Source organism: Dendrobates tinctorius, unplaced genomic scaffold, assembly GCF_039654945.1.
Source record: "Dendrobates tinctorius isolate UK_male_01 unplaced genomic scaffold, ASM3965494v1 ptg000455l, whole genome shotgun sequence".
Taxonomy (NCBI): Eukaryota; Metazoa; Chordata; class Amphibia; order Anura; family Dendrobatidae; genus Dendrobates; species Dendrobates tinctorius.
This window is the reverse complement of record NW_027362117.1, coordinates 2,910,249-2,937,870: the sequence shown is the minus strand read 5'-3', so window position 1 is coordinate 2,937,870 and position 27,622 is coordinate 2,910,249. Positions and strand designations below refer to the sequence as shown.

The 27,622-nt window shown below is 44.5% G+C and overlaps 1 protein-coding gene across 12 annotated transcripts in view; it reads left to right on the top strand.

Annotated features, from left to right (window-relative positions):
• The window catches only part of IL5RA (interleukin 5 receptor subunit alpha), a 110,521-nt gene that overhangs the window by 45,050 nt on the left and 37,849 nt on the right, over window positions 1–27,622 (top strand). For 8 of the 12 annotated variants that reach the window (XM_073564417.1, XM_073564420.1, XM_073564416.1 and 5 more), the window contains one exon: window positions 8,814–8,942. The exons of 2 other annotated variants lie outside the window; for them this stretch is intronic. The gene's annotated coding sequence lies outside the window, so the exon portion shown is untranslated. Of the gene's footprint in view, window positions 1–8,813; window positions 8,943–12,374; window positions 12,399–22,750; window positions 22,890–27,622 lie in introns of those variants that run through there. 2 more of the 12 variants (XM_073564426.1, XM_073564424.1) reach the window with 2 other exon arrangements.

Below are 27,622 nucleotides of genomic sequence, written 5' to 3'. Positions count from 1 at the left end.
GCTTAAGCAGTGGGACACGTCTGGCACTGCAGGATCTGAGTCCATGGTGGCGTAGTGTGTTATACTTATGGTAGGCCTTGTTACATTGGTCCCAGCTCTCTGCAGTTCATTCACTAGGTCCCCCCGCGTGGTTCTGGGATTTTTGCTCACCGTTCTTTTGATCATTCTGACCCCACGGGGTGGGATTTTGCGTGGAGCACCAGATCGAGGGAGATTATCAGTGGTCTTGTATGTCTTCCATTTTCTAATTATTGCTCCCACAGTTGATTTCTTCACTCCAAGCTGGTTGGCTATTGCAGATTCAGTCTTCCCAGCCTGGTGCAGGGCTACAATTTTGTTTCTGGTGTCCTTTGACAGCTCTTTGGTCTTCACCATAGTGGAGTTTGGAGTCAGACTGTTTGAGGGTGTGCACAGGTGTCTTTTTATACTGATAACAAGTTTAAACAGGTGCCATTACTACAGGTAATGAGTGGAGGAAAGAGGAGACTCTTAAAGAAGAAGTTACAGGTCTGTGAGAGCCAGAAATCTTGATTGCTTGTTTCTGACCAAATACTTATTTTCCACCATAATATGCAAATAAAATGAAAAAAAAAACAGACAATGTGATTTTCTGGATTTTTTTTTCTCAGTTTGTCTCCCATAGTTGAGGTCTACCTATGATGTAAATTACAGACGCCTCTCATCTTTTTAAGTGGTGGAACTTGCACTATTGCTGACTGACTAAATACTTTTTTTCCCCACTGTATATAGCTTCTTGTTATATACAGTGTGAGCCCCTATGTAGCCTCCTGTATACAGTGTAAGCCCCTATATAGCTTCTTGTTATATACAGTGTGAGCCCCTATATAGCTTCTTGTTATATACAGTGTTAGCCCCTATGTAGCCTCCTGTATACAGTGTAAGCCCCTATATAGCTTCTTGTTATATACAGTGTGAGCCCCTATGTAGCCTCCTGTATACAGTGTGAGCCCCTATATAGCCTCCTGTATACAGTGTAAGCCCCTATATAGCTTCTTGTTGTATACAGTGTGAGCCCCTATGTAGCCTCCTGTATACAGTGTGAGCCCCTATGTAGCCTCCTGTATACAGTGTGAGCCCCTATGTAGCCTCCTGTATACAGTGTGAGCCCCTATGTAGCCTCCTGTATACAGTGTGAGCCCCTGTGTATCCTCCTGTATACAGTGTGAGCCCCTATGTAGCCTCTTGTATACAGTGTGAGCCCCTATGTAGCCTCTTGTATACAGTGTGAGCCCCTATGTAGCCTCTTGTATACAGTGTGAGCCCCTATGTAGCCTCCTGTATACAGTGTGAGCCCCTATGTAGCCTCCTGTATACAGTGTGAGCCCCTATGTATCCTCCTGTATACAGTGTGAGCCCCTATGTATCCTCCTGTATACAGTGTGAGCCCCTATGTAGCCTCTTGTATACAGTGTGAGCCCCTGTGTATCCTCCTGTATACAGTGTGAGCCCCTATGTAGCCTCTTGTATACAGTGTGAGCCCCTATGTAGCCTCTTGTATACAGTGTGAGCCCCTATGTATCCTTCTGTATACAGTGTGAGCCCCTATGTATCCTTCTGTATACAGTGTGAGCCCCTATGTAGCCTCTTGTATACAGTGTGAGCCCCTATGTAGCCTCCTGTATACAGTGTGAGCCCCTATGTAGCCTCCTGTATACAGTGTGAGCCCCTATGTAGCCTCTTGTATACAGTGTGAGCCCCTATGTAGCCTCTTGTATACAGTGTGAGCCCCTATGTAGCCTCTTGTATACAGTGTGAGCCCCTATGTATCCTTCTGTATACAGTGTGAGCCCCTATGTAGCCTCTTGTATACAGTGTGAGCCCCTATGTAGCCTCTTGTATACAGTGTGAGCCCCTATGTAGCCTCCTGTATACAGTGTGAGCCCCTGTGTATCCTCCTGTATACAGTGTGAGCCCCTATGTAGCCTCTTGTATACAGTGTGAGCCCCTATGTAGCCTCTTGTATACAGTGTGAGCCCCTATGTATCCTTCTGTATACAGTGTGAGCCCCTATGTAGCCTCCTGTATACAGTGTGAGCCCCTATGTAGCCTCCTGTATACAGTGTGAGCCCCTATGTAGCCTCCTGTATACAGTGTGAGCCCCTATGTAGCCTCCTGTATACAGTGTGAGCCCCTATGTAGCCTCTTGTATACAGTGTGAGCCCCTATATAGCTTCTTGTTATATACAGTGTGAGCCCCTATGTAGCCTCCTGTATACAGTGTGAGCCCCTATATAGCTTCTTGTTATATACAGTGTGAGCCCCTATGTAGCCTCCTGTATACAGTGTGAGCCCCTATATAGCTTCTTGTTATATACAGTGTGAGCCCCTATGTAGCCTCCTGTATACAGTGTGAGCCCCTATGTAGCCTCCTGTATACAGTGTGAGCCCCTGTGTATCCTCCTGTATACAGTGTGAGCCCCTATGTAGCCTCCTGTATACAGTGTGAGCCCCTATATAGCTTCTTGTTATATACAGTGTGAGCCCCTGTGTAGCCTCCTGTATACAGTGTGAGCCCCTATGTAGCCTCCTGTATACAGTATGAGCCCCATAAAGACATACTCACCTCGCTCCCGTTCCCTCGTCCCTCTGCTGCGCTCCCCGAGGCTCCACTTCTGGTCTGGCCAGAGTATACATGCTAGCGCGATGTCATCATTACTCCGGAGCCAGCTGATGATATAATCGCGCTGGCAAAACAGAGGCAATGGGAGCTTCCCTGGAGCTGAGCTGCTATTCTGCATCATCTGCAGCACAGTGTGAGGAAAGCTCCCTGCCGGGACATGTGCACCGCCTGTGGCGCACAAAACATTGTAATGAGGGCAATCTGGCGATAGGGCCACCTAGAGCCACGGGCCCCTGGCGGTTGCCCAGATTTTTCCCTTAGTAATAAAGACCTTCATTTATAAACTGCATTGTGTGATTACTTGTGTTATCTTTTACTAATATTTAAATGTGTTTGGTGCTCTGAAACATTTAAGTGTGGCAAACATGCAAAAGAATAGGAGATCAGGAAGGGGGCAAAAACTTTCACACAACTGTAGGAGGCTATGTGAGGGCACATACTGCCTATAGGAGGCTATGTGAGGGCGCATACTGCCTATAGGAGGCTATGTGAGGGCGCGTACTGCCTATAGGAGGCTATGTGAGGGCGCGTACTGCCCATAGGAGGCTATGTGAGGGCGCGTACTGCTTATAGGAGGCTATGTGAGGGCACGTACTGCCTATAGGAGGCTATGTGAGGGCACGTACTGCCTATAGGAGGCTATGTGAGGGCACGTACTGCCTATAGGAGGCTATGTGAGGGCACGTACTGCCCATAGGAGGCTATGTGAGGGCACGTACTGCCCATAGGAGGCTATGTGGGGGCACGTACTGCCCATAGGAGGCTATGTGGGGGCACGTACTGCCCATAGGAGGCTATGTGGGGGCACGTACTGCCCATAGGAGGCTATGTGGGGGCACGTACTGCCCATAGGAGGCTATGTGGGGGCACGTACTGCCCATAGGAGGCTATGTGGGGGCACGTACTGCCCATAGGAGGCTATGTGGGGGCACGTACTGCCCATAGGAGGCTATGTGGGGGCACGTACTGCCCATAGGAGGCTATGTGGGGGCACGTACTGCCCATAGGAGGCTATGTGGGGGCACGTACTGGCCATAGGAGGCTATGTGGGGGCACGTACTGGCCATAGGAGGCTATGTGGGGGCACGTACTGGCCATAGGAGGCTATGTGGGGGCACGTACTGGCCATAGGAGGCTATGTGGGGGCACGTACTGGCCATAGGAGGCTATGTGGGGGCACGTACTGCCCATAGGAGGCTATGTGGGGGCACGTACTGCCCATAGGAGGCTATGTGAGGGCTCATACTATTTTTATGTTGCTGTGTGTGGACTCGTGTAGTATGTGGGGGGCTATGATGCGGCATATTGTCTGGGCCTCTGAGCTCTCATCCTCATTGCAGTACAACTTATGGTCTCCTTTTCTTGTCCTGATTGAAGGAATTCCCTGATAAAACCCTGAATGATCAAAAGACGAGGAAAAGGTGTCTGAAGAAGATGCCAAGTACACGACTGTTCAGGCCGTGTAGAGTCTAGATGTGTATAGGATAGTTTATCTCCATAGATGTTTTGTGGCTTTTTGTTCTGCCATTTATGATCTGAGGGTTATTCTCTGCTGCACAAGTCCAGTACCTAAATTGTGTATGTGTGTGTATATATATATATCTCTGATCCCCTATAGAGGACCATAAAAAACACAAAAAGAGGAAAAAAATCCTCCAATATTCAAGAAAAAACAAAAACAGGCAAAGATGCGTACCTGTCTAACTAGGCCTCAATACGAATGCAGTAACAGGGTGCAGCGGACCCAAGTAAAATGGCAACTGCACAGGTGCAATAACACCTAATGAGACAGCCAGCCTACAGTCAGTGCAAGAAAATATATAATCTGTATGTGGCAGTGTTCACACAAGGAATGCAGAGCATCTGGTTCTCAGCCCTATGGCGGGCTGCCCAGTGCTAACTATAATGCATCCTGTGTAAACAGAGGCCACAGTTTACAGAACCATTTGGGCCCAATTGCACCCTGAAAAAATATATAAAGTGCCCAAAAACGTCAATATATGTAAAGTATTGGTTGATATTCTGGCCATAATACGTAAGCGGGCAACCCGCGTCAAGGGTCCTTACACCAGCCAGTCCTACTCTAACATAAAAACCGCAAAAAAATCCTCCAATATTCAAGAAAAACCTATAGAGGACACCTGGCCAGTCAGAGTAGCTACACAGGGGCAGTGGACGAGGTGCGGGGGCACCATACCGTTACAACTTAGGGACTAGTTTTGCCCTTCACAACTCCCTTCCTGACAGTGGAGGTTGACACCCTATCTCCCCTCATTTCGGCTCTTTTTCATATCACTTGTTTTCTGTACAGATGTGTGTGCATTTACAGTATGTCTTTATTGGGGTTTTTAAACTAAAAGAGAATTTTTAAAGTTGTTTTTTTTGTTTGTTATGGTTTACATGTATAAGGGTCCCATAGGTTGATTGCTTTGATTGTTGATTGAGGGGGCTGTGTGATGGGTCATGCTGTATACAGGGGGAAGTCAGCAAATGTAATTCTGCTCAATATTAAGTCATACAGTTATTAACATTGAAAGAAAAGTACTAGGAGACAAGAAGGAGCGCAGTAGGGTCTTATCCAATGATACTGGTACAATGATTAATGTGAGACCACTCACCTGGCGCAGTTGCAAATAGCAACATGAGCATGTGTTTCAGCTGCTGCAGGACATCATGTGCCACGGGTGAATGAAAAGTAAAAAGGAGGTGTCAGCAACTGCGCTGCTGCTAAGGATTCAATAGCAGGGTGAAATCAACGGATTTTATTAAAAGGTTTACAGGTCAACGCGTTTCAAGGTCATACCCGACCCCTTCATCGGGACAGGAGGTAACGACAAGCTTAGGAAGATGACAGTCTATTGTGGTCCAAAGCCAGTTGATCGGAGGGTCAAAACCTGGCTTCTCCAAACATCTCCATGGAGCCAGGCGACCAGCGGGTCTCAATCCTGACTTTATCCAAAATGTATCAATAGGTTCCAAGTGATTGGCAGATCCCAACCTGGTTTTTACAAACTTATCCATGGTTCATGGAGCATATCTGTATTCTTCCAGCTGGGGCCGAGGTCCCCTAAGCTGGCATCCTGTAGAATGACAAATCTGTTTTCCTTTTCTTGATGGAGCCATAATGTCTTGGCTGCAGTCCTGTAGAGTCTCAGGCCATTTAGACGTCTTGGCTGAATTTTTGGCTCTCTCATACACAGGCCTATAACCTCTTTTTATGGTTAACAATTGACCTTCAATCCAGCAGTCACAGATAAGAGGAAAAATGGTGACAACCAACTCACATTGTTTGATTATGTAATCTATTTGCATAGTTTTCATCCTCTGTTTTTGAAGTCGACAAACTAACTGGCTATAAGGTACATTATACTATATTGGCGGCTGTGGTGGCCATCATACTGTATGGGGGCTCTGGGGGGGATCCTCATACTGTATGGGGGGCTTTGGTGGACATCACACTTTATATATAGGGGCCTGTGGTGGACATCATACTGTGTGGGCTTCTGTGGTGCCTCTCGTACTGTATATTGGGAGGCTGTGGTGACAATCTCACTGTATGGGGTGTTGTATGGGGGCCTCATACTTTGTGGAAGGTTTGTGGGTCAATCACCCTGCATGGGGTCATCATATTTTGTAGGGGCATAATACTCTATGGAGGTCATGAAAGGGGTGTCATATTGAGTGAGACCACTTGGGGCAAAGTAACTGTCTAAAGTGTTGCATTACATTTCCTTCTCCGTTTCTTAAAATGTTGGGAGACATGTTCTTCTTGGACTGTGATGTAATAGGACTTTTTCTATGGGACCTGTTATTTCTGTGTACGCCCCTGCTCAAGGGCATTATTGCAAATATATGGTCACTGTATGGTGATATCAGTCGTAGTACAGTATTTTTGGTTAAAGTAGTTGTCCAGGCTTGAAGTTAAAGTCTACCGTGACTCTATATGACTGCTGACTTCTGAATCCTCCCGGAGCGCGCTCTCTGGTGCTTGCACTGGGAGTTGGTAATCATGTGCAGTGAGTGACGTAACTTAGAGAACATGGGCCCCAAGCAAATTCTCTAAATGGGCCCCTAATTATTGCAATTCTTTAATAGCATTGGTCTTTTTATATAGGCCAAATTGACATGCTCCAGGGCCCGGGTGCGATTGCAACCCTTGCAGCTACTGTAGTTACACCCCTGATTTTGTGACTGCAAGAATGCGATTTGCACACATGCGGTCACCTGCTAACTAGACGTGCACGGCCGCACTCTATACAAGTGAAAGTAGCAAAGCCGAGCACAATTAGCCATAATGTGGCAGGAGGTGTGAAAAATCAAATGTTTGTGGTCACAAGACGGCCGCTCCCAACGCTGCCACCGGGTAATCCTCACAGTGTGCGCTATGGGGGTTCAGAATTCTAGCTTTAACAATCAGTATTGTTCTATTATCAGTACTGTAGACGCGGATAATATTTGGTTATGGTTTCTTGGTTTTTGTCTGTATTATTGCAGTACTATTATTTTGATATTCTAATTATTTATTCTTATATAGCAATATTATTGATATGATCAGAAATATTGGTTTCCTCCAGGTAGGGTTATATTAGCAATAGATCTGGTGCTCGGCGGTGGGGACAGCATGGGCCTGTGTGATTTCAAATGCCGGTCCGTCCCTGGGTGCACAGTATGGAGTGTATATACCCTATATACTGTAGACATGTCTGAAGAGAATACTGGGTTGGGCTTTGACAATTGCGACTCATTCACAATAGATAAAGCCTCTTTCACATATCCGTTTTTTTTATTCCGGCACGATGCAGCGAAAAGTGTGGAAACCGGATCCAGAATTGGATCCGGTTTTGGCACATAGAATGTAATGATCGCCGCATCGTGCCGGATGGACATACGGCGCCTCCGGTTTTTGCCGGAAACGGCAAACATGCGCCGTCCGACGTCAGCTAAACACGTTGGCTGCAACGTTTTTTGCAGCGCCAGACCGGCTTTTTCAATAGCGCATGCGCGGGCACTGTGAGTTTTAACCCCACAAGTGCCCGGCGCAGCGCGCGCTCTCTCTCCACGGCTGTGCAAGAACCGAGAGCTAAGCTCCTTTCCTTATCGCCAGTGTTGGGCGATGTGCACACAGCGTCTTTTTCATGCGGATGTTCCGTCTCATATCACATCTTTCAGCTGCCTCACTGTAGTCCTGCAGTGCTTAATAGAAGTAACATACAACCTTCTCATTCTTTGGACAGCTTCTGCTAGGAAGTGTAGAGCGACAGATGCCGTCGGAACAACAGGAAAATCATTTTCCTGAAGTGGAGTCTCCTGGGAAAACTGAGCAGGTGTTCCGGCGTCTAAAAGACGCAGTGGGCACAAAGCCTTAGGCTAAGTTCACACTGGGCGTTTTTGCTGCAGTTTTTTTTTATGCTTATTTTCAACTGCCTTTTACAGTACCAGCAAAGCCTATGAGATTTCAGAAATCTCACGCACACACATTGTTTTGTTTTGTTATCAATATTTTGTGCTTTGCAAGTTTTTTTGGACACGGAGCATGTCACTTCTTTCAGCGCAGGTATCAGGTTTTGCCGCATTTTTTTGTGCCAAAACCTGATTCTATGGAATCGGACTTTTTCTTTCAACACTAAAGTTTATCAGCATGCACAAGAGACAAATGTTCTAAAACTGCCGCAAAGAACATCCTCAAAAAGCGCAAGAAAAACCAAGGATAACAAGCTTTATACCGCAGCTTCTTTACTGCCAAGAGACATCAGTTTTGTTGCAGAAAAAAAAAAACGCTGAAAAAACACCTAGTGTGAACGTACCCTAAAAGAGGCTTTCTGATTTTAAAAAAAGTTGTGTCCCCGGGTGCAGTTTGATGTAAGATAAACTGTGCTTTGCCTACCCTCCCGGGGTCCAGCACTGAGTCACCACCACTGAGCTGGGCTCCACTGTTTGTCTGCAGCACTTACATCTAGCTGACAGCACTGCTGCCATTCACTCAGCTCAGTGATTAGCAGCAGCGCTGCTGACAAGATGTAAAGGCTGCAGACAAACAAGAGACACCAGGGCAGCTCTGAAGACTCAGACTCAGGTCTCGGGGACCGAACTTCTCTGAAAACGGAAAATCCCTCTACTGTTCAGCACTGAAACATCAATGTGTAATAATGGATCGTTGTTGATTTTTTTGCAGCACCTGTAATTATTGATCAGGTTTTCTGATTCCTTCTACTATTGGTATGATGGACGCAGAGGTCCTGCAGTGGGCGTAATACTGTGCAGTGTACAAAGAACGATACTGGGGACAAACTACACAAATCAGGTGAGGAACATCCCGATCATCCCCTATAACCTTCTACCTGAACCGTAAACCTTTTACATATATCCTGTAAAGCCACGTTCTATATCCGGTCAGTATTTTACATCAGTGTTTGTAGCCAAACTAAGGCGAGGAACAATCAGAGGAAAAGTCTAAGGCTATGTGCACACGCTGTGGATTCTGCTGCAGTTCCGCTGACATGGTACAGTACCATGTAACCCTATGTGTTTTAAAATCCGCAGTGCTCACGCTGCGGTTTTTTCTGCGTGGTTTTGCTGCGGTTTACAAACCGCAGCATGTCAATTGTTTCTGCGGATTCCCCAGCGGTTTTGCACCTATTCCATTGTCCAGGTGCCAAACCGCAGGAAAACTGCAGGTCACTTTACCTGCAGTTTTACCTGCAGTTCCTCGTGGAAAAACCCGCAGGTGAATCCGCACAATGGGCAGGAGATTTCTATAAATCCCATCCACTGTGCTTATAATGTAGAATGCAGTGAAAATCCAGCATGCTGCCTCCAAAACTCTGCTATTCCTGATCATGGGCACCTTAAGGGCATGTGCACATGTTGCGGATTGGCCTGCGGTTTTACCTGTGGATTTCCCCTGTGTTTTATCACCTCTACAATGGAGGAGATGGTAAACCGCAGTGTAATCCGCAGAAAAGAAGTGACATGTCATTTCTTTCTGCGGATTCAAAATCGCAGCTTTTCTGCAGTTAAAAATCCGCAGCGTGTGCACAGCAGAATGTAAATCCCATAGACTTACATGCTACTGCACACTGTCTGCAGAACTGCTGCAGATCCGCAGCAAAAAAACGCAGCGTGTGCACATACCCTTAGAAAGTTGTTGACGTTTTTGTTTTAGATTAAGTAGAATGTAAGATGGTCTCTTTGCCATCAGGTCCCTTGGTGCTGGAGCCTGATGATATCAGATTATTGCCACCTGTTGTGTGTAGGGTGGTTGTGCTGTGATTTAATTTCTGGATCTCTTGGTTTTAGGGGAAATGATCCTTAGCTGTGACCTTCCTTGGGGTTTCTGGTGTCTTGTCCCTTATCCTTCCTTTCCTTTGTTCTTTCGTTACTGTATGATGCAGCTGGATGTATCAGTTTCTGTGGTTGCAGGGGGCTGAGATATTTGCATCCTGTGGCTATGAAGTGGCTCTCTCTTGCACATTGCTGGTATAGGGGCTGCCGCTGTCACCTGTACCTCTGCCATCCGGGACAGCCCCAGCCTCGGAAAACTAATTTCTCACCAACAATGGTAAAAAAAAAAAAAAATTATGGAAATTGTGACAAACCCCACCATTGTTCCCTCGATAAGTCACTCGGCTCAGAAGTGGAACAGATTGAACAGACTGTCAGTCTCTGCTGACATGGAGGTAGGTCTGTTTCTTTCTCTGTACATCAGCCGGCCGCGTATCAGCCGCTCGGGGTAAACTTGGCAAAAGCCCCTGACCAAATACAGAGCTTCAGAGCCAGGAAATGGGGCATAGAAATAAGCAACCCGGCAATTAGAGGTGTACCAAGACTCGGATAATAACCAACCAGTCTCTTAAAGGGCCACTAACTTTAGAGCAAGGGTGCACAAACTTTTGTGGTTCAAGGGCCAATTTGTCGAACTAAACCAATCTGAGGCCGCACTAAAAATTAAAGGTGTATGACCTTCTGTGACCTTCATGGCATTTTAAAAGTATAGACTATAAATGTCTGAAAGGTAAAAATTCTACTTACAGGTCTCTTACCTCCACCGGTCAGCAATCTAAGGGCTCGTGCCCGCTTGTGATTAAATTGGACGAATTCAACCCAATAAAAAATCTTCATCTGCGATTTTATTTTATTTATTTTTATTTTTTCCAGCCCAGATGGGATCGCAATCAGACTGGAAAAAAATTGCAGCAAAAATCGGAGCGCACCCCGCAATATAATTCAATGGGTGCGATTAAAAAAAAAATCACACAGCAGTCGTACCAAAAGAGTGCTGACCCCAGCAATGGAGGAGATGTGAGAGGCTCAGAGCACACTCACATGACACTCGGCTCCAGCTCGCAGCAGCAGCTCTCGCATCGGATGCCATATGCTAGTCTGACCCCGGCCTGAGGGAAGAATCAGACTGCCGTATACCTCGGCTGGGTATCACAATGTATTGACTGGCCGGTGGTCTCCCGACCCATGTGTGACAGCTTCTAGAGTTTCTATTGCAACTGTCATGCCCAGGTCGTCGGAGCTGGCGGCCAGTCTGAGCATTGCGTTGCGATCCCCGTCCGACTTATATGGCCGGCTGAACCTTCCCTTAGGGTCTGTTTCTACTGCGGATCCGCAGCAGAACTGCAGGTGATGTACAGTACCATTATATCCTATGGAAAAAAAAAAACCGCTGCGGATTTTTCCGTAGAAAAAAAAAAGCAGCATGTGACTTCTTTTGTGCGGTTTTGCTGCAGTTTTCCACCTGCTCCATTCTACAAATCCGCAGGTGGAAAACCGCGCGCAAAAAAAAAAAGGAAGAAATCTGCAGGAAAAATGCAGGTCATTTGACCTGCGGATTTAGTAAACTCCGCGGGAGGATCCGCACCGTGTGCACATAGCCTTAGGCTTCGTACCCACATTTTATATAAAGCATGACTAATAAGACACAAAAACATGATAAAAACACATTCGCAGAAATCAAATATCCTAATTTATTTAATAGGTGCAGAAATGAAGAAAATCTGCAACTTCAAATATTCACTGTGGGAATGTCTCCTCGTGGTGTTTTCACACAAGGTTTTTTGATGAGGATTTAAAAATCCATTCTGCTCTTAAATCCACATCTAAAATTGTGTCCTACACTCTTTGGATAAGTTTCCAACTGAATTGTAGAAGCTTTAGTTTGCCTTTAGTGTTGGTTTTTTTTCCTGTTATTTTGAACATTTCATAGTAAAACTAATCTAAAGAGTATTTGCAGCATTTTTATGTGGATTTGCAGTAAAATCCTCTTCTACATCCTTGTAAATACCTATGTGAGAAAGCCTTAGGCCGGGGTCAGACTTGTGAGAAACTCGCACGAGTCTCGCACCTCGATACTTGGGACCGGAGTGTGCGGCTGCTGGGTTTCTAGACCCTTGTTTTACAGTTTGCAGCATTGAAAAGTGCAGAAGCTCCACAGCATCTGATAACTCGGAACAATAGTTTGCATTAAACGGTGGAGCTTATGGAGAGAGATTGTGCGTAATGTTACTGTCCCTTTAAGAGGCCATGCTCCGTGTATTTCCGTCCATCCGCCAGAAATGATCACAGTCGGGAGGTTTCTTCTCCAGCCGCCTCTCACATGTCATCAAACCCAGATTATAAGGAGAGGACAGCGGTCACCCTGGCAGAGGGCTGTAGTGGCAGGCGATCCATCCATAGAGCTGCCAGCTGGGCCGGTCTGGGCTCGGGACAGGGCTTCACTGCTCGCCCAGGACTATGCGTAAAGTAGAACCAGGTAAGGTGATGTGTGGAATAGCAATGCAAGTACTTTTATGCCCAAAATGACAAAAGTATTCTAGGAGTGATACCTATTTGCAAGATTTCAGAGCACAGAGGCTCCTTACAAAAAACTACCGCCAGAGCCCCAGCATTGTGCGCCACGCCTTGGTTATGCGCTGTCCATGGGAAAAGTCGGCTACATCACCACAATATACCATAGTAATCTGCTAAAAATCCAAATGCTGACGTGTTCCTCATCTTACTCATGATGTTTCCAAATATTGGACTTTCCTTACTTATAATCTATAAACAATTATTATTTATTGTTATAGCGCCATTTATTCCATGGCGCTTTACTATGTGAGGGGGGTATACATAATAAATACAAGTACAGTAATCTTACACAATACAGGTCACGACTGGTACAGGAGGAGAGAGGACCCTGCCCGCGAGGGCTCACAGTCTACAAGGGATGGGTGAGAATACAGTAGGCGAGGGTAGAGCTGGTCATGCAGCGGTTTGGTCGATCGGTGGTTACTGCAAGTTGTAGGCTTGTCGGAAGAGGTCGATCTTCAGGTTCTTTTTGAAGGTTTCGATGGTAGGCGATAGTCTGATATGTTGTGGTAGAGAGTTCCAGAGTAGGGGTGATGCGCGGGAGAAATCTTGCATGCGATTGTGGGAAGAGGAGATAAGAGGGCAGCAGAGAAGGAGATCTGGTGAGGATCGGAGGTTTCGTGCAGGTAAGTACCAGGAGACAAGGTCACAGATGTATGAAGGAGACAGGTTGTGGATGGCTTTGTATGTCATGGTTAGGGTTTTGAACTGGAGTCTCTGGGCAATGGGGAGCCAGTGAAGGGATTGACAGAGGGGAGAAGCTGGGGAATAATGGGGGGACAGGTGGATTAGTCGGGGAGCAGAGTTTAGAATAGAATGGAGGGGTGCGAGAGTGTTAGAGGGGAGGCCACAGAGCAGGAGGTTGCAGTAGTCAAGGCGGGAGATGATGAGAGCATGGACTAGGGTTTTTGCAGATTCTTGGTTGAGGAATGTACGGATCTGTGAAATATTACTGAGTTGAAGTCGGCAGGAAGTGAAAAAGGCTTGGATATGTGGTTTGAAAGAGAGATCAGTGTCAAGGATAACCCTGAGGCAGCGAGCTTGTGGGACTGGAGAGAGTTGGCAGCCGTTTACTTTAATGGATACGTCCGTTGGGGGAGTCACGTGAGATGGGGGAAAGATGATGAATTCTGTTTTGTCCATATTAAACAATAGCGATAAACATTGAGCAGCTCAGGTGCTGCGGGGCCCTAATCTGTGTGTAGCTGGGGGCCCCCAAGTGAGCAGTAATAGGAAAGAAGTGGCTGATGGTCCATGAGGCCTCTCTACAATATGAACAGGCAATGACCAAGGGGGCAGAAACCCCCAGGAGCTTCAATAGTCTAAGAGCATGGGCTGCTGATACAATGTAACCAAGACATAATGTCCAAAAGAACCGGCGCCCAAAACACAGAAGAACCAGCCCTGGTGTGAATAACTACATGAAAACGGACGTAAAGAATAAAGTTTCATAGATACTGATGGCAAGAAGAGATCCTGATATCTGTGTATAAGTAGGAATGATAATGAACTATTCATTTGTATAATTTTGAATTACAAGGATAATAATCTTTAATCACCGTAATTGAAGTATCTAGTGCAGGGAAATAAGCCCCACACGAGGATTAATGGCAGCGAGTCCCTGTCACCCAGGTCTCCATACTTAAATGGAACTAATAAAAGACATTCTAGAAGTGAAACTAATATTCTTCACAGAAGCCCTGTGAAATGAGAATTTAATCTCTGCAATACAATAAGTGTGAGGAGGAACTAAAACTTCAGTGAATTTCCGCAGGATGTAACTTGTGATCAGAGCAGCATAAATAATGTCTGTACACAGTGACTGCACCAGCAGAATAGTGAGTGCAGCTCTGGGGTATAATACAGGATGTAACTCAGGATCAGTAATGTATGTACACAGTGACTGCACCAGCAGAATAGTGAGTGCAGCTCTGGGGTATAATACAGGAGGTAACTCAGGATCAGTAATGTCTGTACACAGTGACTGCACCAGCAGAATAGTGAGTGCAGCTCTGGGGTATAATACAGGATGTAACTCAGGATCAGTAATGTAATTTATGTACACAGAGACTGTACCAGCAGAATAGTGAGTGCAGCTCTCGGGTATAATACAGGAGGTAACTCAGGATCAGTAATGTAATGTATGTACGAAGACTGGAAAACATGTATTTGGAAGTCGTCTTGCTACACTTGTAAGGAGAGCTTTAAACTAGAACAACATGGGAAGGGGAGCAAAAGACCAGAAAAAGCCATACATCTGAAAAATGCTATTGAGAACTCTGCTATTAGAAGTGGAAAGGAAGAACAAAGACAAAAGAATCTAATTAATAAAAATATTGGAGAAAGAGAAACCAATCACAAACTAAAATGTTTCTATACTAATGCACAAAGCATGGGCAACAAACAAGGAGAATTGGAACTACTAACACAGGAAAAGAAATATGATGTAATTGGAATCACTGAAACTTGGTGGGACAATACACATGATTGGAATACAAGACTAGAAGGATACAACTTATTTGCAAGAAACAGACTTGATAAACGAGGAGGAGGTGTCGCATTGTATGTTAGAAACGCGTATATCTGCACAGAGATTGAAGCTTCAGAGACTGGGAGTTCTGTGGAAACTGTTTGGGTAAGAATACAAGGACAGAACAATGGAAAGGACACCATTGTAGGCATTTACTACAGGCCGCCTGTGCAAGCTGAAGATATGGATGAAATCTTTATGCATCAAATGGCCAAGTTCTCCAAAAAATATGACATAGTTGTCATAGGACATTTCAACTATCCAGACATTTGTTGGGAATCTCTCTCAGGCAAAACTATCAGGTCAAGGAAATTCTTATCCTCTCTTGCTGACAACTTTATCTTCCAAAAGGTAAGGGAGAAAACAAGGGGAACTGCTACCTTGGATCTAATCCTTATAAACAGGGAGGAAATGGTTGAAGAGATAAAAGTGGCTGGGACCCTAGGAGGTAGCGACCATGCTATTTTAGAATTTTGGATAACTAGAGGAGGAAGACCTGTGAAGACTCAGACGTCAAGGTTAGATTTCAGAAAGGCAGATTTTAAGGGATTCAGAAAGAGAATTGGAGGGATCCAATGGCTGGATATCCTTAAAGACAAAAATGTCCAGGAAGGATGGGAAATCTTGAAAAATGAAATTCTCAAAGCACAATTGTTAACAATTCCAAAAAGAGGGAAGAATAGGAAGCATTTAAGGAAGCCAGGATGGATGAACACAGAACTTAAGCACATGCTAAAAAGGAAGAAAAAAATGTTTATAAAATGGAAAGAGGGAGGCATATCTAAAGAAGAATATAATGCTGTCTACAGAACCTGCAGGGCACAAATCAGATTAACTAAAGCTGACAATGAATTGAGGCTTGCAAGAGATGTCAAAAGCAATAATAAAGGATTTTGGGGATATGTCAAAAGTAAAAGAAAAGTCAAAGATGCTATAGGATTTTTGCAGGATGAAAATGATGAAATGGTAAGACAGGATGTTGAGAAGGCCGAACTTTTAAATTCCTATTTTGCATCTGTTTTCTCTCAGAAAGGAAATGTAACATCAACTGTTCTTCACTGTCCTATTAAGGGAATAGAAGAATCCAGGATATCTATAAACAGAAAGATAGTGAGGAAACACTTAGCTAACCTAAATGAATTCAAGTCACCAGGTCCAGATGAATTAAACCCCAGAGTACTCAAGAGATAGCAGAAGAAATTTCTGAATCCCTCTCCATAATCTTTGAAAATTCTTGGAGAACAGGAGAAGTCCCAGAAGACTGGAGAAGAGCAAATGTTGTTCCTATCTTCAAAAAGGGGAAGAAGGTGGACCCAGGCAACTATAGGCCGGTGAGTCTGACTTCTATACCAGGAAAGATCTTTGAACAAATTATTAAACAACATGTATGTCAGTACCTGGATAAGAATGAAGTGATTAAACAGAGTCAGCATGGGTTTGTAACTAATAAGTCATGTCAGACTAACTTAATTTCCTTCTATGGTGGAATCACTGATTGGGTGGATCAAGGAAATGCTGTAGATATAGTATATCTTGACTTCAGCAAAGCATTTGACAAAGTATCTCATACAATCCTTATTGAATAAATGTCTAAGTATGGAATGGACAAGGCAACTGTTAGGTGGATTCATAACTGGCTTAGTGATCGGACCCAAAGAGTGGTCGTAAATGGCTGCACATCCAGTTGGAAGAATGTCTCAAGTGGGGTACCACAGGGCTCTGTCCTGGGCCCTGTATTGTTCAACATCTTTATCAACGATTTAGATGAAGGAATTGAGGGTAAACTGATTAAATTTGCTGATGACACAAAGCTAGGAGGGATAGCTAATACTAGAGAAGAGAGAGAGAGGATTCAAAAAGATATAAATAAACTGGAGAAGTGGGCAGCAACAAACAGAATGGTTTTTAACAGGGAAAAATGCAAAGTACTACATCTGGGCAATAAAAATGAAAAAAGCATATATAGAATGGGAGGAATAGGGCTAAGTGACAGCACATGTGAAAAAGACTTGGGCATACTAATAGATCACAGACTAAATATGAGTCAACAGTGTGATGCAGCAGCAAAAAAGGCAAATGCAATTCTAGGATGTATTAACAGAAGCATACAGTCTAGATCACGTGAAGTCATTATTTCCCTCTACTCCTCTTTGGTCAGACCTCATCTGGAATATTGTGTCCAGTTTTGGGCGCCACATTTTAAAAAAGACATCAACAAACTGGAGCAAGTTCAGAAAAGAGCGACCAGAATGGTGACCGGTCTGCAAACCCTGTCTTATGAGGAAAGGTTGCAGGATTTGGGAATGTTTAGTTTGCAAAAGAGAAGACTGAGAGGAGACTTAATAGCTGTCTACAAATATCTAAAGGGCTGTCACATTGTAGAAGGATCATCTTTATTCTCATTTGCACAAGGAAAGACTAGAAGCAATGGGATGAAACTGAATGGGAGGAGACACAGATTAGATATTAGAAAAAACTTTTTGACAGTTAGAGTGATCAATGAGTGGAACAAGCTGCCACGAGAAGTGGTGAGTTCTCCTTCAATGGAAGTCTTCAAACAGAGGCTGGACAGACATCTGACTGGGATGATTTAGTGAATCCTCCTTTGAGCAGGGGGTTGGACCAGATGGCCCAGGAGGTCCCTTCCAACTCTACGATTCTATGATTCTATGTACACAGTGACTGCACCAGCAGAATAGTGAGTGCAGCTCTGGGGTATAATACAGGATGTAACTCAGGATCAGTAATGTATGTACACAGTGACTGCACCAGCAGAATAGTGAGCGCAGCTCTGGAGTATAATACAGGAGGTAACTCAGGATCAGTAATGTATGTACACAGTGACTACACCAGCAGAATAGTGAGTGCAGCTCTGGAGTATAATGCAGGATGTAACTCAGGATCAGCAATGTAATGTATGTACACAGTGACTGCACCAGCAGAATAGTGAGTGCAGCTCTGGAGTATAATGCAGGATGTAACTCAGGATCAGTAATGTAATGTATGTACACAGTGACTGCACCAGCAGAATAGTGAGTGCAGCTCTGGGGTATAATACAGGAGGTAACTCAGGATCAGTAATGTATGTTCATAGTGACTGCACCAGCAGAATAGTGAGTGCAGCTCTGGAGTATAATACAGGAGGTAACTCAGGATCAGTAATGTAATGTATGTACACAGTGACTGCACTAGCAGAATAGTGAGTGCAGCTCTGGAGTATAATACAGGAGGTAACTCAGGATCAGTAATGTAATGTATGTACACAGTGACTGCACCAGCAGAATAGTGAGTGCAGCTCTAGAGTATAATACAGGAGGTAACTCAGGATCAGTAATGTAATGTATGTACACAGTGACTGCACCAGCAGAATAGTGAGTGCAGCTCTAGAGTATAATACAGGATGTAACTCAGTATCAGTAATGTATGTACACAGTGACTGCACCAGCAGAATAGTGAGCGCAGCTCTGGAGTATAATACAGGAGGTAACTCAGGATCAGTAATGTATGTACACAGTGACTACAGCAGCAGAATAGTGAGTGCAGCTCTGGAGTATAATGCAGGATGTAACTGAGGATCAGTAATGTAATGTATGTACACAGTGACTGCACCAGCAGCATAGTGAGTGCAGATCTGGAGTATAATACAGGATGTAACTCAGGATATGTAATGTATGTACACAGTGACTACACCAGCAGAATAGTGAGTGCAGCTCTGGAGTATAATACAGGAGGTAACTCAGGATCAGTAATGTAATGTATGTACACAGTGACTGCACCAGCAGCATAGTGAGTGCAGATCTGGAGTATAATACAGGATGTAACTCAGGATCAGTAATGTAATGTATGTACACAGTGACTACACCAGCAGAATAGTGAGCGCAGCTCTGGAGTATAATTCAGGAGGTAACTCAGGATCAGTAATGTAATGTATGTACACAGTGACTACACCAGCAGAATAGTGAGTGCAGCTCTGGAGTATAATGCAGGATGTAACTCGGGATCAGTAATGTAATGTATGTACACAGTGACTGCACCAGCAGCATAGTGAGTGCAGCTCTGGAGTATAATACAGGAGGTAACTCAGGATCAGTAATGTATGTACACAGTGACTGCACCAGCAGAATAGTGAGTGCAGCTCTGGGGTATAATACAGGAGGTAACTCAGGATCAGTAATGTCTGTACACAGTGACTGCACCAGCAGAATAGTGAGTGCAGCTCTGGGGTATAATACAGGATGTAACTCAGGATCAGTAATGTAATTTATGTACACAGAGACTGTACCAGCAGAATAGTGAGTGTAGCTCTGGAGTATAATACAGGATGTAACTCAGGATCAGTAATGTATGTACACAGTGACTGCACCAGCAGAATAGTGAGCGCAGCTCTGGAGTATAATACAGGAGGTAACTCAGGATCAGTAATGTAATGTATGTACACAGTGACTGCACCAGCAGCATAGTGAGTGCAGCTCTGGAGTATAATGCAGGATGTAACTCAGGATCAGTAATGTAATGTATGTACACAGTGACTGCACCAGCAGAATAGTGAGTGCAGATCTGGAGTATAATACAGGATGTAACTCAGGATCAGTAATGTAATGTATGTACACAGTGACTGCACCAGCAGAATAGTGAGTGCAGCTCTGGGGTATAATACAGGAGGTAACTCAGGATCAGTAATGTATGTACACAGTGACTGCACCAGCAGAATAGTGAGTGCAGCTCTGGAGTATAATACAGGAGGTAACTCAGGATCAGTAATGTATTGTATGTACACAGTGACTGCACTAGCAGAATAGTGAGTGCAGCTATGGGGTATAATACAGGAGGTAACTCAGGATCAGTAATGTATGTACACAGTGACTGCACCAGCAGAATAGTGAGTGCAGCTCTAGAGTATAATACAGGATGTAACTCAGGATCAGTAATGTAATGTATGTACACAGTGACTGCACCAGCAGAATAGTGAGTGCAGCTCTGGAGTATAATACAGGATGTAACTCAGGATCAGTAATGTAATGTATGTACACAGTGACTGCACCAGCAGAATAGTGAGTGCAGCTCTGGAGTGTAATACAGGATATAACTCAGGATCAGTAATGTAATGTATGTACACAGTGACTGCACCAGCAGAATAGTGAGTGCAGCTCTGGAGTATAATACAGGAGGTAACTCAGGATCAGTAATGTAATGTATGTACACAGTGACTGCACCAGCAGAATAGTGAGTGCAGCTCTGGAGTATAATACAGGAGGTAACTCAGGATCAGTAATGTAATGTATGTACACAGTGACTGCACCAGCAGAATAGTGAGTGCAGCTCTGGAGTATAATACAGGAGGTAACTCAGGATCAGTAATGTATGTACACAGTGACTGCACCAGCAGAATAGTGAGCGCAGCTCTGGAGTATAATACAGGAGGTAACTCAGGATCAGTAATGTATGTACACAGTGACTGCACCAGCAGAATAGTGAGTGCAGCTCTGGAGTATAATACAGGAGGTAACTCAGGATCAGTAATGTAATGTATGTACACAGTGACTGCACCAGCAGAATAGTGAGTGCAGCTCTGGAGTATAATACAGGAGGTAACTGAGGATCAGTAATGTAATGTATGTACACAGTGACTGCACCAGCAGCATAGTGAGTGCAGATCTGGAGTATAATACAGGATGTAACTCAGGATATGTAATGTATGTACACAGTGACTACACCAGCAGAATAGTGAGTGCAGCTCTGGAGTATAATACAGGAGGTAACTCAGGATCAGTAATGTAATGTATGTACACAGTGACTGCACCAGCAGCATAGTGAGTGCAGATCTGGAGTATAATACAGGATGTAACTCAGGATCAGTAATGTAATGTATGTACACAGTGACTACACCAGCAGAATAGTGAGCGCAGCTCTGGAGTATAATTCAGGAGGTAACTCAGGATCAGTAATGTAATGTATGTACACAGTGACTACACCAGCAGAATAGTGAGTGCAGCTCTGGAGTATAATGCAGGATGTAACTCGGGATCAGTAATGTAATGTATGTACACAGTGACTGCACCAGCAGCATAGTGAGTGCAGCTCTGGAGTATAATACAGGAGGTAACTCAGGATCAGTAATGTATGTACACAGTGACTGCACCAGCAGAATAGTGAGTGCAGCTCTGGGGTATAATACAGGAGGTAACTCAGGATCAGTAATGTAATGTCTGTACACAGTGACTGCACCAGCAGAATAGTGAGTGCAGCTCTGGGGTATAATACAGGATGTAACTCAGGATCAGTAATGTATGTACACAGTGACTGCACCAGCAGAATAGTGAGTGCAGCTCTGGAGTATAATACAGGAGGTAACTCAGGATCAGTAATGTAATGTATGTACACAGTGACTGCACCAGCAGCATAGTGAGTGCAGCTCTGGAGTATAATGCAGGATGTAACTCAGGATCAGTAATGTAATGTATGTACACAGTGACTGCACCAGCAGAATAGTGAGTGCAGATCTGGAGTATAATACAGGATGTAACTCAGGATCAGTAATGTAATGTATGTACACAGTGACTGCACCAGCAGAATAGTGAGTGCAGCTCTGGGGTATAATACAGGAGGTAACTCAGGATCAGTAATGTATGTACACAGTGACTGCACCAGCAGAATAGTGAGTGCAGCTCTGGAGTATAATACAGGAGGTAACTCAGGATCAGTAATGTATTGTATGTACACAGTGACTGCACTAGCAGAATAGTGAGTGCAGCTATGGGGTATAATACAGGAGGTAACTCAGGATCAGTAATGTATGTACACAGTGACTGCACCAGCAGAATAGTGAGTGCAGCTCTAGAGTATAATACAGGATGTAACTCAGGATCAGTAATGTAATGTATGTACACAGTGACTGCACCAGCAGAATAGTGAGTGCAGCTCTGGAGTATAATACAGGAGGTAACTCAGGATCAGTAATGTAATGTATGTACACAGTGACTGCACCAGCAGAATAGTGAGTGCAGCTCTGGAGTATAATACAGGAGGTAACTCAGGATCAGTAATGTAATGTTTATACACAGTGACTGCACCAGCAGAATAGTGAGTGCAGCTCTGGAGTATAATACAGGAGGTAACTCAGGATCAGTAATGTAATGTATGTACACAGTGACTGCACCAGCAGAATAGTGAGTGCAGCTCTGGAGTGAGTGAATAGTGATCTCTGCTTAGAATAGTTACAATGTACATTATTTATAGCTTGAAGTGACATCGCTATTGGGCTGGAGAGAATCTTAAAGAGGTTGTCTACTACTTTAGCATTGATGACCTATCCATGAGATTGGACATCATTGTCTAATCGGTCAGTGTCCCACTCCTAGCACCCCCGCCAATCAGTAGCAGCAGTGGCCGCTGTCTGGAAATGCTCAGTTGCAGATCTACTCCATTTTCTGCCTGGTGCTGCACATCCACCTCTTATTCAAATCCATTAACGCCAAGGCCGAGAGCAGCTGATTGTCTGGGGTGCTGGTTTTGGGATCCCAACTGATCAGACATTGATGACTTATCCTAAGGATAGCTCATTAATGATAAAGTAGTGGACAATCTCTTAAACATAGTAAAACACGTGAGTGACATCGTTTTCAAAGTTTCATTAGTTGGAACCTGCTCTCAGAAGTGTGCGGATATTGGGATAGCGGCCAGATCTTCGTCGCTCTGAAACACTTCATATTTTCATGTGGGTGGAGATCTCGGAGCCACTTTGGATTTCGTGCTTCCTCTTGGAATAATGAAAAACAATAAAAGCGAAACTAGTTTTGATAAGGAATCTCCCTCATGGTTACAATGAGAGCAGCCAGATGAGGAGCTCATCATAGTCACCAGAAGGTAAGAACAAAGAAGAGGAAACGGGGCTGGAAATGTCATTCGCGTGACTGTGTGTAGTCATTATACCCGAATCACGTCATTAGCTGCATTTACAATTTTGGTCACTCTGACAGTGTTATGTATCATCGTTTTTGAGTAAAATGTAGGCAGATAGTGTCGGGGTCCTGTTGGTATTATATAGTGCTGCTCTCTGGCATTGTATGGTTTGTATCATTGGGATTAGACATGGACAGTAATCAGGCGGCCTTTTTGTTAGATATATATTGTCATGTTCCGATATACCTATGAAAGAAGGAATGGCAAACACATTGGTTGTCACAGCATCAGGGAAATAAAAAGAGGCCAGAAAACAATTTTTCACTATTTGTCAGCAGAGTACAATTCTTGGACCAAAAGAACAGAAAATGATCCTGAACAGAACAACGTACGACCCCTGGTAGAGACTGAGACCTTGTCACTGTGTGAAGATGTCACCCAAGTGTTTTACTATGTAGCAAAAAGAAGTAACATCATATTAAATTGCTGAAAACTCTGAAATTCACCACAAAATAAAGAGGGTAAATTGTAATAATGGCAGATGTTTTTCTTGATGAAGAAATAAGTTATGGAAAACACAATAGTTTTGGAATCCTCAGAGGAGGATGGGGAACATCTGCGGAAAGCGATGGACTGTAAAATATCCAAGGAAAACCATGTAGAGACGAACAGATTAGTGAATGTATCAAAGAGTGAAGAAAAATAAAGGGAATGGAGCACAGACCCTAATGGAGGACGATAGACTGACTACCGGGGGTGTTCAGCTTATGTGGGAAGTATGGAGTACCTGCTGCTGCCCCATGGCAGGGAGAGAAATTAACCCAGAAGATCTTGACCAAACGTGGATGAAATCCGATTATAAACAGGCGGTGCTGCTGGAAAGACTTTTTCTTGCTGTGATTAATCAGAAGGTTTTTATTGATGTTATGCGCCTCAACTCCACACTGGCATCTTTATCAAGTGAAAGAAGCAACAAGTAAAACAATGAGACACCAGAGTATTTAATGGATGCTGGGATCAATAGGAAATGCCCTGAAGGAGGTGGATACAAATGTCCAAGAAAGGGGTAAGAGAAAGGATGAGTGGACGGAACAAGGAGCAAAGTAAGAGAATGTATATAATAAGAAAGACAAACTGTGAAGATACAAGTCCAAAATGTAGAAAGTACGGTGTGTGTATAGACAATAGGATGGAAAGACTGATGAGAGTAACAGATTAATACCAAGAGGGAAGAGAAGAAAGGGAATAGCTAGCAAGTAGTGCCATAAAGGAGAAACAGGAGGAGTAGAAAGAAAAGGAAAAGGAGGGGATTGTACAGGTAGGAGATGTAGGTGTGTATGTAGGCATACATCTGTATGTACATGTAGATTTATATGTGTCTACCCGGATATGTGTGTAAATGCTCGCAATATTTTAGACAGATTGCTACATCAGCCCCAATGTGGACAGTTATTTGTGGGAATCTGCTGAGTAATCGGAGAGAGGTCACAGCGGTGCGATGTCCCAGACATTATTTTATTTATTAAATACTTTTCCACATTTCCATCCATTAGACTGATATTATGAAGTAGTATGGCTCTAAATCAAAATCCCCCCCCCCCCATGTGCTGAGTTGTCCATGACCTCAGGACTCCAGGGTTACTGACTGGGCAGTGTTATATGGTCAGAGCATCACGTAGATGACTATCAGAATCTTCTTGTTATATTTCCCATCAGTAAAATACAGGACCATAACAGCGGAGATAAAACAGACGTGCGTTTCACACCCACTCAGGGGTCCTTAGTCATGATGACTGTAATATACAGATGTATCTATTTGGCGCTGTATTGCATGTTTAAATATGCACTATATGGCGATAGCTTGGGCATTGTACGATATAGTTATTTGTGTGCTCTATAACTGCACTAGCTGAAGAGCCCGGCGTTGCCCGGGCATAGTAATTAACTGTGATTAGTTATAGCAAATTATAATGATTGTCCTCCATCCCATACTCAGTGCCCATATACCCATCATACATATCCTCCATCCCATACTCAGTGCCCATATACCCATCACACATATCCTCCATCCCATAGTCCCGTGCCCATATACCCATCACACATCCTCCATCCCATAGTCCCGTGCCCATATACCCATCATACATATCCTCCATCCCATAGTCCAGTGCCCATATACCCATCACACATCCTCCATCCCATAGTCCGGTGCCCATATACCCATCACACATCCTCCATCCCATAGTCCCGTGCCCATATACCCATCATACATATCCTCCATCTCATAGTCCCGTGCCCATATACCCATCATACATATCCTCCATCCCATAGTCCCGTGCCCATATACCCATCACACATCCTCCATCCCATACTCAGTGCCCATATACCCATCACACATATCCTCCATCCCATAGTCCCATGCCCATATATCCATCATACATATCCTCCATCCCATAGTCCCGTGCCCATATACCCATCACACATATCCTCCATCCCATAGTCCCGTGCCCATATACCCATCATACATATCCTCCATCCCATAGTCCCGTGCCCATATACCCATCATACATATTTTCCATCCCATAGTCCCGTGCCCATATACCCATCACACATATCCTCCATCCCATAGTCCCGTGCCCATATACCCATCATACATATTTTCCATCCCATAGTCCCGTGCCCATATACCCATCACACATATCCTCCATCCCATAGTCCCGTGCCCATATACCCATCATACATATTCTCCATCCCATAGTCCCGTGCCCATATACCCATCACACATCCTCCATCCCATAGTCCCGTGCCATATACCCATCATACATATCCTCCATCCCATAGTCCCGTGCCCATATATCTATCACACATATCCGCCATCCCATAGTCCCGTGCCCATATACCCGTCATACATATCCTCCATCCCATAGTCCAGTGCCCATATACCCATCAGACATATCCTCCATCCCATAGTCCCGTGCTCATATACCCATCACACATATCCTCCATCCCATAGTCCCGTGCCCATATACCCATCATACATATCCTCCATCCCATAGTCCCGTGCCCATATACCCATCACACATATCCTCCATCCCATAGTCCCGTGCCCATATACCCATCACACATATCCTCCATCCCATAGTCCCGTGCCTATATACCCGTCATACATATTCTCCATCCCATAGTCCCGTGCCCATATACCCATCATACATATCCTCCATCCCATAGTCCCGTGCCCATATACCCATCATACATATTCTCCATCCCATAGTCCCGTGCCCATATATCCATCATACATATCCTCCATCCCATAGTCCCGTGCCCATATATCTATCACACATATCCGCCATCCCATAGTCCCGTGCCCATATACCCGTCATACATATCCTCCATCCCATAGTCCAGTGCCCATATACCCATCACACATATCCTCCATCCCATAGTCCCGTGCCCATATACCCATCATACATATCCTCCATCCCATACTCAGTGCCCATATACCCATCACACATATCCTCCATCCCATAGTCCCGTGCCCATATACCCATCACACATCCTCCATCCCATAGTCCAGTGCCCATATACCCATCATACATATCCTCCATCCCATAGTCCCGTGCCCATATACCCGTCATACATATCCTCCATCCCATACTCAGTGCCCATATACCCATCACACATATCCTCCATCCCATAGTCCCGTGCCCATATACCCATCACACATCCTCCATCCCATAGTCCCGTGCCCATATACCCGTCATACATATCCTCCATCCCATAGTCCAGTGCCCATATACCCATCACACATATCCTCCATCCCATACTCAGTGCCCATATACCCATCACACATATCCTCCATCCCATAGTCCCGTGCCCATATACCCATCACACATCCTCCATCCCATACTCAGTGCCCATATACCCATCACACATATCCTCCATCCCATAGTCCCGTGCCCATATACCCATCACACATCCTCCATCCCATACTAAGTGCCCATATACCCATCACACATATCCTCCATCCCATAGTCCCGTGCCCATATACCCATCATACATATCCTCCATCCCATAGTCGAGTGCCCATATTCCCATCACACATATCCTCCATCCCATAGTCCAGTGCCCATATACCCATCATACATATCCTCCATCCCATAGTCCCGTGCCCATACACCCATCATACATATCCATGATCCCATAGGCCTGTGCCCATATACCCGTCATACATATCCTCCATCCCATAGGCCTGTGCCCTTATACCCATCACACACATCCTCCATCCCATAGTCAACCATTATGACATCATAATGAGGGGCGGGGCTTGACGCGCACACACTTTTTCCCCATTATGTAGATAGGGGCAAAATTGTTTGGTGAAATGGAACGTGCGGGGTTAAAATTTCGCCTCTCAACATAGCTTAGGACACTCTCGGGGTCCAGACGTGTGACTGTGCCAAATTTTGTGGCTGTAGCTGCAACGGTGCGGATGCCAATCCCGGACATACACGCATACATACACACACACACACTTTGAGCTTTATATATTAGATTACTTGTTCAGTTATTCAGGTTGTAGAAAACCTGCAAATATGAAAGTGGAATAAAAACCCCAATAATAAAGATCCTTTTTTTTCCTAATACAGGCGCTTCTCACAAAATTAGAATATCATTAAAATCTTAAATTATTTCCGACCTTC